We start from the raw sequence: 15,111 nt of genomic DNA, 5'->3' as shown, positions 1-15,111 counted from the left end.
GCTGAAGCTTGTGTAAGAATTGTCTCCAGAGTAGCCTCTTGACTCTATTTGAACTCTTTCAGCCACTGATACCTTATTTGTTACACTTCTTTTCTCCCTTTTGGTCAGGACAGCACTGTTGGTCCCACCATACCAGGGCCAGGCTCATCCCTTCAAGTTATATCCTATGTTGCCAGGGAGACTTTCACTCCTGGCTGTCATGTCCTGTATAGCGGGGAGGGTAATGATTTCACTTGCAGAGTTGGGCTCTGATACCTAATTTCATTACATTTCTTTTCCCCCTTTCGTTCAGAAGGTGTTATTGATCCCTTGGTGCCAGGGCCAGGGCTCATCCCCAGGAATAATGGCATACATTGTCCAGGAGACTTTCACTCCTGTGTACAGGTCTTCTATATCCTTGGTTAAGTTTATTACTAGATATTTTATTCTTTTAGATACTATTGTAATTGGAATTTTTTTTATTACCTCCTCAGATAGCTCATTACTAGTGTGTAGAAACACCCTGATTCTTACATGTTGATCTTTCTTACATGTATCCTGCCACTTTGCTGAACTTGTTTATTAGATTTCGTACCTTTGTTGTAGATTTTTCAGGACTTTCTAAATATAGGATCATGTCCTTCTTCCTTTGCAATTTGGATGCCTTTTATTTCTTTTTCTTGCCTAATTTATTTAGCTAGAACGTCTAGCAATGTTGAATAATAGTGGTGGCAGTGGGCATCCTTGTCTTGTTCCCATTCTTAGAGGGATATCTTTCAGTCTTTCACTATGATGTTAGTCATAGGTTTTTCATATATGCCGTTTTATCTTGTTGTTGAAGAAGTTTCTCACCATTCCTGCATTTCAAAGTATTTTTATCAAGAAAGGTTGCTGAATTTTGACAAATGCCTTTCTGTGTCAATCAAGATGATCATGTGGTTTTCCCTTTTGATTTAATTTGATATGTTACATTTGATTTTTGTGTGTTGAACTGCCCTTGCATACCTGGAATAAAACTCACTTGGTCATGGTGTGTATTTCTTTTAATGTGCTGTTTGATTCAATTTTCAAGTACTTTGTTTAAGGATTTGCATTTATATTCATTGGAGATTGCTCTGTCATTTTCTTTTCTTGTATTATCTTTATCTACCATTGGTATTAGGGTGATATTGACTGTATAGGATAAGTTAGAGAAGGTTCCCTCCTTTCAATTTTTTGGAAGGGTTTGAGAAGAATTGATATTAATTTATCTTGGAATGATTGGTAGAATTCATGTGTGAAGCTATCTGGTCCTGGGCTTTCTTTCTTGGGAGGTTTTTGATGACTGACTCAATCTCTTTACTTCTGATTGATTTGTTGAGGTCTTCTGTTTCACCTTGAGTCAATGTAGGTTGTTCATATGCTCTAGGAAATTGTCTGTTTTATCTCATTGTCTAATTTGTTGGCATATGGCTGTCATAGTATCCTCTTATGATATTTTTTATTTCTACAGGGTCAATAGTAATGACCCTCTCTCATTTCTGATATTATTTATTTGCATCTTCTCTCTTTCTCTGTCAGTCTAACTAAGGATTATTGATCTTCTCAAAGAACCAACTTTTGGTTTTATTGGTTCTCTCTATTGTTTTTAGTTATTATTATTGTTCTCCATTTTATTTATTTACACTCTAATCTTTATTTCTTAACTCCTGTTTTTTTTTGGATTAGTTTTCTGCTCTTTCTCTAGTTTGCCAGGTGTTTATACAGGTCTTCAGTTTTAGCTCTTTCTTCATTTTTAATGTAGGCATTTAGGGCCATAAATTTCCCTCTCAGTACTGCTATGCTGGTTTGAAACAACTAATCCAATCAAACAACTTGATCCAATCTTGTAGGGGCAGCCATTTCTTTTAATCCCGATTTGATATTGTAGGGCAGAGCTTTTGATTTGATTATCCCCACAGATGTGACGTGCCCAATTATGAGTGTGGCCTTTTGATTAGGTGGAGATGTGACTCTACCCATTCAAGTTGGGTGTTGGTTAGTTTGCTGGACTCCTTTAAAAGGTGGAACGTTTTGAAGAAACCTCAGAAGCAGATGCTTGGAGAGCAGAAGTGACAGAGCTGACAGTGCCAGCATGAGACCCAGATGTTTGGAGATGCAGGGCCCAGCAGATGTTGCCAAGTGCCTTCCCATCAGATGGTAGACAAGCCAGAACCCAGAGTTGTGTCCTGGAGGAATTAAGTGAAGGCCTGCAGGTGCTTATAGAGGACACCACTGGCATCAGAAGCTGGGAGCAATGGAATAGTACCACCAGAGGCCAGGCATGTGCCTTCTCAGCTGACAGAGGTGTTCCAGACAGCATCAGCCTTTCTTAAGTAAAAATAACCTCCTAATGGTGCCTTAGTTTGGATATTTTCACAGCCTTAGAACTATAAACTTGTAACTTATTAAATTCCCTTTTTAAAAGCCATTCCATTCCTGTATTTTGCTTTCCAGCAGCATTAGGAAACCAATATAGCTACCTTTACTGCCTCCTATGAGTTGTGATATGTTGTGTTCTTGCTTTCATACATCTCAAGATATTTACTGATTTCCCTTGTGATACGTCTTTGACCCACTGAATGTATAGGAGTATGTTGTTTAACCTCCATATATTGTGAATTTTCTCATTTTTCCACCTGTTATTGATTTTCAGCTTCATTCCTTTATGATCAGAGAAAGTGTTTTGTATAATTTCAGTCATTTTCAATTTATTGAGATGTGTTTGTGACCCAACATGTGGTCCATCCTGGAGAATGATACATGAGCACTACAGAAAAATGTATATCCTGTTGTTTTAAAAGTGCGGTGTTGGTTATATGTCTGTGTATGTCCAGTTCATTTATCATATTCAAGTTTTCTGCTTCATTATTGATCCTCTGTCTAGGTATTCTATCTGTTGTGAGAGTGGTGCATTGAAGTCTCCAGCTATTACTGTAGAGACATCTATTTCTCCCTTCAGTTTTGCTTATGTTTGCATCATGTATTTTGGGGTACCCTGGTTAGGTGCATAAATATTTATGATTATTATGTCTTCTTGTGGATTGTCCCTTCTATTAATTTATAATGTCTTCCTTGTCTCATAATATTTTTGTACTTAAAGTCTATTTTGTCTGATATTAGTATAGCTACCCCAACTTTTTTGTTGTTATTATTACTGCTTACATGGAATATCTTTTCCTAGTTTTCACTTTCAACCTATTTGTATCTTTGGTTCTAAAATATATCTCCTATAAACAGCATATTGATGGATCGTATTTATTTTATCCATTTTGCTACTCTATCTTTTTTGTTTTGGGAGTTTAATCCATCATCATGCAATGTTATTTTTGTAAAGGCAAAACTTTTAATTATGTACTGAAAATAAATTACAGGAAATAACTTTAAAATGCAACAGAGGACAAAGTTTCACAACAGACATTCCCAGTGACCTCCCTTGGTGGTGGAGGGGTTGGGAGAGAATGTGAGATTGCAGTGCTCAAGGAAGATAAATATCACAAATTTACCAAAAACTTCAAATTGTGTATGCATTCACTCATTGACATGAGCCACAAACATTCCTTCACAGGGACTGTGCTTATTATTAGCCTACTATAGAGCCAGATTTTGCCATAAACTATAAAATTTTTAATACAAAATCATATTTATATTTTTACAATTAATATACATGCCCTATCTGTGATTTTAGAAAACAAAAGCTGCGCATTTGATTTGAATATCCCTACAGTTAGACAATAGTATCGGGATTCCCTGATGGTCAGGTTTAGTAGTTCCATAGTCTTTCTCCCTCCCTCAGGGGACTTTGCCAATATACTTTGATTAACTGCTTAATATACTCTAGGATATTTCCAGGCATTATAATAATCTGCTCAGATTAAAGGACCTCTTTCTTATTCTTTGCTTCCTGTGTTTCAGTTGTTCAAATGAGTTAAACAGATAGTTGAATTAGTTTATGCACTACAGAAAATCTCAGTTCCAGATCAAATAAACCTTCTTTCATTGGTCTCAAACAGTATGTGTGGTCCTAAAACTAGACACTGTCTTCCTTAACCCTATGTTCTGAATTACTTTAACACCAGCCTGTTTGGCTTCATTCTTATCTCTAAATATCAGGTTACATATATAAAACAGCCTCTCAAAATCCAGAAGTAATAACACCACTCCAGACTTAATATGCCTGCTCTAAAAGCTTACAATCTAGGCCCCTGTTTTCCTATAAGCATTTTCTAAAGGTGACCACACCATTGTTTTTTTCTTTTTGGCTTATTTTGTCTTACCAAATGCCCCACATGTTCATTCACATCGTTACATGCCTCATGACATTATTCCTTTTTGTAGCATCATAAGTATACACCATCGTTCGTCAATCTACCTCTCCATCAGTGCATCCTTCAGCCATCTGCATTTATCTGGCATCATGTAGAGGGCACAAAGTCCACAGTCCATCAGCATTCTAAATTTTAGATAATTCAGAGACAGAAAACCAATAAACACACCTTCACCAAATACAAAATCTAAACTTCCTCTTATCTCTTGCCCTCACCGCATTATTTTCCTCTGCTGTTCCTTTGGTAGTGCTGATGGTTTACTTTTGAATATAGCTCATAGCATGCAATAGCAGTTCTCCCCCTGTATCCTGGCCTTAAACACTGTTTCTACAAGAATCATATCTTTGAAGTAATTTTTACAAGAACTCATTCGTATTTCTAGTGTGAATCCGTCGAACATGTACATCTATACAACTCCTTTTAATCTTGTTCATCTTCAATATGGTAATATTACTTCTAGACCTACTAGAGAAACACCTTTGCTCCTATCTATTTATTCCCTTGCATTGGAATTCAACCTCATTAGCTAACAGTTCACCTATCTCTAGCTTCTATGTATCCTTCAGTCCCCTATCTTCTGTATTATAAGTCTCTGATTATACCTACATACTGGTCATAAAAATGGGCTCATACAGTATCCTTTTGTGTCTGGCTAATTTCACTCACCATTATATCATCAAGGCTCATCCATCCTGCCATGTGCTTCAGGACATCATTTTGTCTTACTGCTGCATAATATTCCATCGTATGTATATACCACATTTTGTTGATCCAGTCATCTGTTGATGGGCATTTCACTTGTTTCTATCTTTTGGAGATTATGACTAATGTTGCTTTGAACATCAATATACAAATGCCTGTTTGCGTTGTTGCTTTCAGCTCTTCTGGGTATATACCAAGTAGTGCTATTGCCCAGTTTTAGGGCAACTTGATATTTAGTTTCCTAAGGAACCACCAGTCTTCCATAGTGGCTGCACCATTATACATTCCCACCAGCAGTGAATAAGTGACCCAGTTTCTCCACATCCTCTCTAACATTTATAGTTTCCTCTTTGTTTAATAGCAGCCATTCTTATAGGTGTGAGGTGGTATCTCATTGTAGTCTTGATCTGCATTTCCCTTATAGCCAGTGAAAAAGAGCGTCTCTTCATGTGCTTTTGAGCTTTCTCAAAAGATGCATCTGAAGAGCATTTCTGTATTTGCTCTTCAGAAAAATGCCTACTCATATCTTTAGCCCATTTAAAATTGGGTTGTTTGTTCTTTTGTTGTTGAGTTACATGATTTCTTTGTATATACAAGAAATCAAACCTTTGTCTGATATATGATTTCTAAATATTTTCTCCCATTGAGTTGGCTGCCTCCTCACCTTTTTGACAAATTCTTTTGAGGTGCAGAAGCATTTGATTTTGAGGATTTCCCATTTATCTATTTTCTCTTTTGTTGCTTGTGCTTTGGGTGTAAAGTTTAGGAAGCTAACTCCTATTACTAGGTCTTGAAGATATTTCCCTATATTTTCTTCTAGAAGCTTTATGGTGCTACTTCTTATATTTAGGTATTTGATCCACTTTGAGTTAATTTTTACATAGGGTGTAAGATAGGGGTCCTCTTTCATTATCTTGGCTACTGATATCCAGTTCTTCCATGCCAAATTATTGAAAAGCCTATTTTGTCTCAGTTCAGAGGATTTGGGGGTCTTGTCAAGAATCAGTTGATCATAGATTTGGTGGTCTATTTCTGCACTCTTGACTCGATTCCATTGGTCAGTGCTTCTGTCTTTGTGGAGTACCATGCTATTTTGACCACTGTGGCTTTATAATAGGTTTTAAAGTCAGGGAGTGTTAATCCCGTCACTTCGTTCTTCATTTTTAGGATGCTTTTAGCTATTTGGGGTCTCTTTCCTTTCCAGATGAATTTGATAGTTAGCTTTTCCAAATCTTCAAAGTAGATTGTTGGAATTTTGATTGGTACTGTGTTGAATATGTAGATTAACTTGGGGAGAATTGACATCTTAACTATGTTTAGCCTTCCTATCCATGAGCAGGGAATGTCTTTCCACTTATTTAGAACTCCTTTGATTTCTTTAACAACGTTTTGTACTTTTCTGTAAAGTCCCTTGCATCCCTAGTTAAGTTCATTCCTAAGTGTTTGATTCTTTTAGTTGCTATTTTGAATGGAATTTTTTCCTTAACTGACTCCTTAGCTAGCTCATTGCTTGTGTATTGAACTGTTACTGATTTTTGCACATTAATTTTATATCCTGCCACCTTGCTGAATTTGTTTATTAGCTCAAGTAACTTTGCTGTAGGTTTCTCAAGATCTTCTAAGTATAGTATCATGTCATCTGCAAATAACGAGAGTTTTACTTCTTCCTTTCCAATTTGGATGCCTTTTATTTCTTTGTCCTGCCTGATTGCTCTAGCTAGAACGTCTAGCACGGTGTTGAATAATAGTGGTGACAGTCCTTTTCTTGTACCTGATCTTAGGGGGAAGTCTTTCAGTCTCTCAACATTGAGTACAATGCTGGCTGTTGGTTTTTCATATATTCCCTTTATCATATTGAGGTAGTTACCTTTGATTCCTATCTTTTGGAGTGTTTTTATCAAAAAGGATGTTGAATTTTGTTGAATGCCTTTTCAGCATCAAGCAAAATGATTATGTAATTTTCCCCTTTTGATTTGTTCATGTGCTGTATTACATTAATTGATTTTCTTGTGTTGAACCATCCTTGCATTCCTGGTGTAAACCCACTTGGTTGTGGTGTATAATTCTTTTAATGTGCTGCTGGATTTGATTTGCTAATATTTTATTGAGAATTTTTACATCTGTTTTCTTTAGGGAGATTGGCTGGTAATTTTCCTTTCTAATAGCATCTTTACCCAGTTTTGGTATTAAAATGGTATTAGCTTCATAAAATGAGTTAGGTAGAGTTTCTTTTTCCTCAATTTCTTGGAAAAGTTTGAGCAGGATTGATGTTAGTTCTTTCTGGAATGCTTGATAAATTTCCCCTGTGAAGCCATCTGACCCTGGGCTTTTCTTTGTAGGAAGATTTTTGATGACTGATTGAATCTCTGTACTTGTGATTGGTTTGTTGAGATTCTTCTGTTTTTTCCTGAGTCAGGGTAGCTTGTTTGTGTGTCTCCAGGAATTTGTCCATTTCATCTAAACTGTGTAGTTTGTTGGTGTGTGGTTGTTCATAGTATCCTTTTATGATTTCTTTTATTTCTTCAGGGTCTGTGGTGATGCACCCCTTTTCATTTCTGATTTTATTTATTTGCATCCTCTCTGTTTTTTTCTTTGTCAGTCTTGCTAGTGGCCCATTACTTTTATTGATTTTCTCAAAGAACCAAGTTTTGGTTTTATTGATTCTGTCTTTTTTTTTCAGCTGCCAGAACTCCTTTTAGTATTTCTTGTAGGGTTGGTCTCTTGTTGACAAATTCTTTCAGGACTTCTTTGTCTGTGAAAGCTTTAATCTCGCCCTCAATTTTAAAGACAGTTTGGCTGGGTACAGAATTCTTGGCTGGAAGTCTTTCTCTTTCAGGATCTTGACTATATTATACCACTGCCTTCTCACCTCTAGGGTGCCAGTTGAGTAGTCTGAGCTCAGTCTTATTTGATTCCCCTTGTAGTTGATTGTTTATCTCTTGCCACTTTCAGGATTTTCTGCTTTTCTTCAGCATTTGACAGACTGATTAGTATCTGCCTTGGGGAAGACTTATTTGGATATATATTTTGTTTGGAGGTCTTTGAGCTTCTTTGACTTGTATATTTATGTCCTTTATGAGGGTTGGGAAGTTTTCTCCCATTGTATCCTCAACTACTCTTCCTAGCCCTTTACTCCTCTCTTCTCCTTCTGGGACATCAGTGATTCTTATATTTGAGTGCTTTATTTTGCCTATCATTTCCCTGAGTTCCCATTCCATTTTTTTCCATCTTTTTTGCTATTTACTGTTTTGAGTCTTCGAAGTCAATTATCCTGTCCTCTATATCACTTATTCTTTCTTCTGTCTCTTCAAATCTGGTGTTGTGTGCCTCTAGTATGTTTTTTATGTGGTCAACAGAGTCTTTAATCTCTGTGATTTCTGCTATTTTTCTATTTATTCTTTCAAATTCCTCTTTGTGCTTTTATACTGTCTTCATGATCTCCTTTATTTCATTTGCTATCCCACTTATTTTATTAAGTAGAGTTGTATGAATATCTTTGATTTATTGTTCCAATGTCTGTGTCTCCTCTGGTGTTTTAATTTGGTCATTAGGCACGTCTATATCTGTCTCATTGTGATATGGTTGGTGATCTTCTGCTGACTTTGTGGTATGTAAATATCTTGATTGATTTACTTTGGGAGTTGATTTCTTTCAGTAGTCTAAGACCTTGTGTTTGTGGAATGGTTGTATTACAGGTTGCAGGGCACAGGGTTGAGCACTCGGTCTGGTGATCTGTTTCAGGGCAGGTATGGGCACATGTTGGGGATGTTATGCTGATGCTTGTGAACTTGGGCACCCAGTAGCCAGGGAGGATGTAGCTGTGCCTGCTGCAATGAATGACGTTTGACTTAACTGGCTGGTGCTTAAATGAGAGAGCACAATGTAGGCAGCCCAAACAGCTTGGCATACCTCATCTCAGCACTCACAGCTCAGCCCAGGCCTTTGGAGATGCAGAAAGAAGTCACCCTGGGGAAAGTTGTGGCAGCCCAGAGGCCTGGAGAGAAGGCCGGCAGAGACCATCCTGTGCCTTCCCACGTAAGAAAGAACCTCAGTGGAAAGTTGGCTGCCTTTCCTCTGAAGAGCTAACAAAATAAATCTCCTTTTATTAAAAGCCAATCCATCTCTGATGTGTTGCATTCTAGTAGCTAGTAAACTAGAACAAGCCTGCTTTGATAGAGTTTGTTACAGAGTTCCTTATAGTTTCCTCCATCAAATTATCACCCAGGGGTTTCAATACCGGTTCCCATTGTGTTTCAGCAATCTGATCAATCCTTGTTCCAATTTCTCTAAACTCCCCAGAGAATTTAACATATAAGGCAATACTTTGTATCAAACATTTTATCCTTTGGCTTTTGTATGCCACATCTTTTTAAATTTTTTTGTCTCTCCTTTTATTCTTTAGTTACCATTACTGATAATCTTCATTCTCTACTTTCCTCCAAGCCCCTCTCTTTCCTGTCTTTTCTTTTTAGCCTGCTGAACTCCCTTTAGTGTTTCTTGTAGGGCAAGTCTCTTGCTAATGTACTCTTAGCTTATCTATGATATTTTAAACTCTCCCTCATTTTTGAAGGACAGCTTTGCTGGATAAAGAATTCTTGGCTGGCAATTTTACTCTTTCAGTACCTTAAATATTTTGTATGACTGTCTTCTCTGCTCCATGATTTCTGATGAGAAACCACCACTAAGTCTTACTGGCTTCCCTTATGTGGTGAATTGTGTCTCTCTTGCTGCTTTCATTATTTTCTCTTTCTCTTTGGCATTTGGCAGTCTAAGTAGTATGTGTCTTGAAGTGTGTCTATTCATATTAATTCAGTTTGTAGTACATTGCATTCTTGGATTTTTACATTTGTGTCATTTAAAAGGGTTGGGAAATCTTTGGCCATTATTTCCTCATATATTCTTTCTGGCCCTTTTCCCTTCTCTTCTTCTTCTGCTTCACCCCTGATACATATATTTGCATGTTTCTTGGTGTTAGTCATTTCCCTGTGACCCTGCTCAAATTTTTTCATTCTTTTCTCCATCTGTTCTTTTGTCTGTTTGAATTCATATGCTCTTTTAGCTCACTGATCTTTTCTTCTGTCTCTTCAAGTCTGCTGTTGTGTGTCTCTAGTATATTTTTAATACTATCCATTGTATCTTTCATTTCCATAAGATCTATTATTTTTCATTTGCTTTCAAATTTTTCTTTATGAAACTCCCCCTGTGTCTTCTTAATATGATTTCTCTCTTTAATCATTTCTTTGAATTAATTTAGACTTGTTTGAACATCTTTGATTAGTTGTTCCAAATTCTGTGTCTTCCTCACCTTTTTAATTTGTTCCTTTGGGCCATATCTTTCTGCATTTTAGTATGCCTTGTGATTTTTATTTTTTTTTTCTGATGTCTCTTATCTGACTATCTGGGTTTATTCTGAAGGTCAGTTTCTCTCTCTTTCTCTAGGATTTTGTTCTTGATTGGTTTTGTATTTTTTGACAATTGGTTTGTCAGTATTTTCCAGTCAAAACTGGGCCAGGATCAGGTGCACTGGTGGTTCAGTGGTAGAATGCTTGCCTTCCATACGGGAGAACCGGGTTCGATTCCTGGACCATGCACCCCCCCCAAAAAAAAAAACAAAGAACAAACGAACAGACAAAAAGAGGGCCAGGGTCATATGCAGGGAATGTGGACCAGATCCAAAGGGCCCTTGGAGAAAGTCTGGAATGACTCCATAAAGCCACCCCCCAACACCTTTTTTTCCTTCCAGTCACCAGGTTTCATTTTCCAGCTTGCTCAGCAGATGGCGCTCTTCAGCTACCTAGTTTTCTCAGCCCTACAAAGGCAGGCTGTTGTGGCTCTTTGCCAGTTGTACCTCTGATGCTGTCAGAACAGTGGCATCTGACCAGAAGGGGCTGAAACCACAGGAATCCTGTTTTCTCACATCACTGCCAATACCTGGCCTTCTCCTCCTCTGTGCTTGGGGCAGAGGCTTCTTGCATCTGTCCCAGTATGCAGCCACTCCCCTTCCTCAGGCAAGGATCCTACTGCCCACCAGTGCTTTCCTTGAGGATGGAGGATGGGCACCCGGCACCGTGGATGGAATTATTCACAGCCTGACCATCGTTCCTCAGTTTTCTTGTCCCACACTTCCCTGGATGTTGTACTAAACTCCCTTGGTCTCCATATCCCCGAAGTAGTTGATTTATACAGTTTCTGCCTTGCTACTTTTGGGTGAGAAGTAGGTTCTGCTGCTTCCTCCCTGTTCGTCCATTTTGGAAGCTCCTCCTGGGGGTTCTTTTGCATGAAGCACTTCTAAGCGGCTGTGTTTTGCCCTGGGTCTCTGAATTTAGCTCCCTGTGTCTGGATAGGCATGGGGTTCTAACTCACTGTTCTAGGTAGCTTTGTTGTCTGTGTCCCTGGCGTGAGGTGGGTAAAATCTGGGCCACTGCCTCTGTGAAATTACCAAGCTGCATGGGACCAAGTGAAGTAGAGGGAAGAAAACTAGCCAGTCCAGGATGGAAGCTTCCTGCCTGATATTTTCCCTCTTTCTTCAATTCAGTGTTTGTGGAGTCCTTTTCCCAGTCTTTACCACCCTCTAGATTTCCAGTCAAGTGGGATTTAGTCTTTTATTCTCTGAATCTCTGGGGAGGATTTTTCAGGGGATGTCTTATATCGCCATGTTGTCCTCACAAGTTTGTTTTAAAATTTGAAAGTTAATTTGTGCAGTTCACCGCTTCAACAAATGCCAAAAGAAAAACATGATCACCTCAAGAGATATTAAAAAAGCATTTAACAAAATTCAGCGTCAGTTCATGAGAAAAAAAACTTACCAACAAACTAGGAATAGAAGAAAATTTCCTCAACCTGGTAAAGGAAAAATTTAAAGTAATTCTACAGCCAATATCATACTTATTGATGAAAAACTGAATACTTTCTTCCCAAGATTGGGAACAAGGCAAAGATGTCTCCTCTTGCCACTCAATTAAAAGAATGCAGATTGAAAAGGAAGAACTGAAGTGCTCTCTGTTTGCAAATGAAATAATTTTCTATGTAGAAAATTGTAAAGAATCTACAAAGAAATAAAAAAACAATAAAGAACTACCACTAAGTGAGTTTAACAAGATCACAGGATTGAATGTCATTATATGAAAATCAGCTACATTTCTATATATTAGTAATGAACAATTGGAAATTGGAATTAACCAAAGCACCATTTATAATATCACCAAAGAGCTTGAAATATTTAGGTAAAAATCTAGCAAAGTATATGTACAATTTGTATGTTGAAAACTTACAAAGCACTGATGAAAGAAATCAATGATCTCAGTAAATGGAAATAGTTACTGTGCTCAGGTTTCTAGTAGATTTTATTGTTAAGATATCATTTCTGGGTGGGCTGGTGGCTCAGTGGCAGAGTTTTCACCTGCCATGCTGGAGACCCGGGTTCAATTCCCAGTGTCTGTCCATGCAAACAAACAAAAAAAAATCATTTCTTCTAAGCTTGTTCTATAGATTGAATTCTCAGGGGGATTTTTTTTTTGTAGCAGTCAACAAGCTAATTCTAAAAATTATTTGGGAAGGTATAGGAACTAGAAAAACCAAAATAATTTTAGCATAGGAACAAAATTGGAAGGCTTATACAATCGATATAAAGACTTACTATAAAACTACAGTCATCAGTATGGTATTGTTAAAATGATAGAGACTCGTGCACCAAATTAAACAATCTAGAAATAGACCTATACATATATGTTCAACTGATTTTTGACAAAGGTGCAGAGACAATCCAATGAAACATGGTTATTCTTCTCAACAAATGCTACTGGAACAGTTGGACATCCATTTAAAAAATATTCAACCTAAAACAAGAAAAGATCCTTGGCCCATACCTTGACATTTGGCCTTGGAGATAAATGAGAGAGGTGATGGTAAGAGATACACCTTGTAGAAGTGGAGGGAAAAATGGCCAATAGAACTAAAACATCAAAATAGTAGAACAGCTTTACCTATTGTAAGAAATGAATATACCTTTATTGATTTATTCCACTAGTTAGCTTATTAAGCACCCTACTATTCACAGAGCACTGTGATAGATTGGAGGGAATTTATAAAAATTCCCTGTGGGAATAGCTCTATTATAGCAGTGCCAGGGGAACCCAGCGGCGGGTGCAGCTAATACCTATACACTAACTGAACAGGTTTCCCTAGCTATAACCCACTGAGCTTTGGCTGCAGACAAGAACTACAAAGCTGCAGTATTCTGGGCACTGAAGACTGTCCTCAAAGGGACAGTCCCATGATCCACTGTCCCTTTGAGGACTGAGAAATTGTCATTAATATGATAACTAAAGTCCAACTTGGGATCTCTTCCCTCTGCAGTCACTCGAATCTGTGATACCTCATGAGCAGAGAAGAGACAAAGTAAAGAAACCTAATATGGTTTCCTTTTATTCTTACTTTTAGCTGTCATTTGATCTACTTTAAAGTGGGTAGTCTTTCTCTTGCCTCTAGTTCTTGGCCATTTTATACAATCTCTACCATAGAAGGAAAGCAGCAAAGGAAAATTTTCCAAGACTAACAAGACTCTTTAGGAATGAAAGATCATTTTTTTCCATAGAGGCGTCTCCATGATACTCCATGCACAAGGAAAAAAAAGTTGAAATTGCATGTTATCTCTTTTGCCAACCTTTTGAGAATTTCTAATGAATATTCTTTTATTTCTTTAAAGGACTGTTCATTGCAGCTTGTACTCACACTTTCCTTAACAGAGTTTCTACTTTTATTTTCTCTCAGTCTTCTATTACATAGCAGGAGCATTGGTGGAAATTGCTTTTCCATAAAAAGAACTGCACCATACTTTTCAAATGCACTAATTAAGAAAATCATTGATTGATTCTTTTCCTGAAGAATAAATTTAGGCTTTCCTCTGAGAGTAGAAATAATAAATAATGGGATGTAAAGAATGAAGATAGCTGTGCTATGAGGAGAATGTTTCTGTGGTTGCCATAGAAATACCATGTAGACCTTCAGAAGAGAAGCTTATAATATCTTTGTATTTGCCAAATATAAATCAGATATGAGTTTGTATTTATTTTCTTTCTTGGCTCATATTTAGTCTGACATGTGGTTATATAAAATACGGTCTTTCCTTACTATATTTAATGTTAGCAGGAAACAGGCAAGGCAATAGGTTGGAATATTTTAAAACCATACAAAAATACAACTGTAGGGACAGCAGTTCTTGACAAATGATTCCCAAAAACAAGTGGCAACATAGAGTGCCTGCAGCTGGGCTTTCCTGTGACTTTCATAATTAATGGCTAATTTGAAAAAATTGAAAAGTATTCACAATGTTAGACATAATTGGTAGTCAGTAATGTAATATACTGAAAATGTGTAGTTTGATAGCTTATTTTAATTTGTAAAATTTCATTTCACAAGTGGAATGAGGCATAACGGGCATTGTTTCTGAATGACTTATACTTTTCTGACAGAAAAGCATAATTTCATATTTTAAAAGTGAGGCTTTTGAAGGATGCAAAGGTAGTTCTGTGGTAGAATTCTTGCCTGCGATGCAGGAGACCCAGGTTTGATTGATTTCTGGTCCATCCACTTCCCCAAAAAACAAACAAACAAAAATTCAGCAAATGGTGCTTCAATAACAGAATACTCACATGGGAAAATAATGAAATGTAACCCCACCATACAGCACTAAAAAAAAAAAAAAAAAGTGAGGCATTCGATATGTCAAGCCCCAAAGAACAGTATTCCTGAAAATCCTAAAAAATACCTAGGACTCTATCTGAGACTCTATAATAGTTTCACTCAGTTTATTTTTCAGAAACCTAAAACTCCAGATTGCACCTATGCCAGATAAGCCCTGAAACCAGAGGTACCAGTCTTTCCAAGAATATCAACCAGTTGCATCCCCCTACCCTATAATGTCTACACCCCTTCTCAACATGAAGAAGTTACAATAGTCATTGTCAAATATCCCTAAAGATTGGCAAGAAGGATCAAATGAGAGGTAAGAATTGTAACAGAGAAGATAGGATTTAACAAATGAGTATTACTACTGAATAATTATATTGACATTTCTTTTTAATCT

General features: G+C 37.2%; 1 protein-coding gene across 18 annotated transcripts in view; it reads left to right on the top strand.

The window, feature by feature from the left end:
* Window positions 1-15,111, top strand: part of PEAK1 (pseudopodium enriched atypical kinase 1) — a 363,497-nt gene that overhangs the window by 196,194 nt on the left and 152,192 nt on the right. The window contains exon 4 of one of the 18 annotated variants that reach the window (XM_077123679.1): window positions 14,845-15,030. The exons of the other annotated variants lie outside the window; for them this stretch is intronic. The gene's annotated coding sequence lies outside the window, so the exon portion shown is untranslated. The remainder of the gene's footprint in view (window positions 1-14,844; window positions 15,031-15,111) is intronic. 18 annotated transcript variants of the gene reach the window in all.

This window comes from Tamandua tetradactyla, chromosome 12 (genome assembly GCF_023851605.1).
Source record: "Tamandua tetradactyla isolate mTamTet1 chromosome 12, mTamTet1.pri, whole genome shotgun sequence".
Classification (NCBI taxonomy): domain Eukaryota; kingdom Metazoa; phylum Chordata; class Mammalia; order Pilosa; family Myrmecophagidae; genus Tamandua; species Tamandua tetradactyla.
The sequence above is the reverse complement of the archived record's forward strand: the minus strand, read 5'-3'. Positions and strand labels throughout refer to the sequence as shown.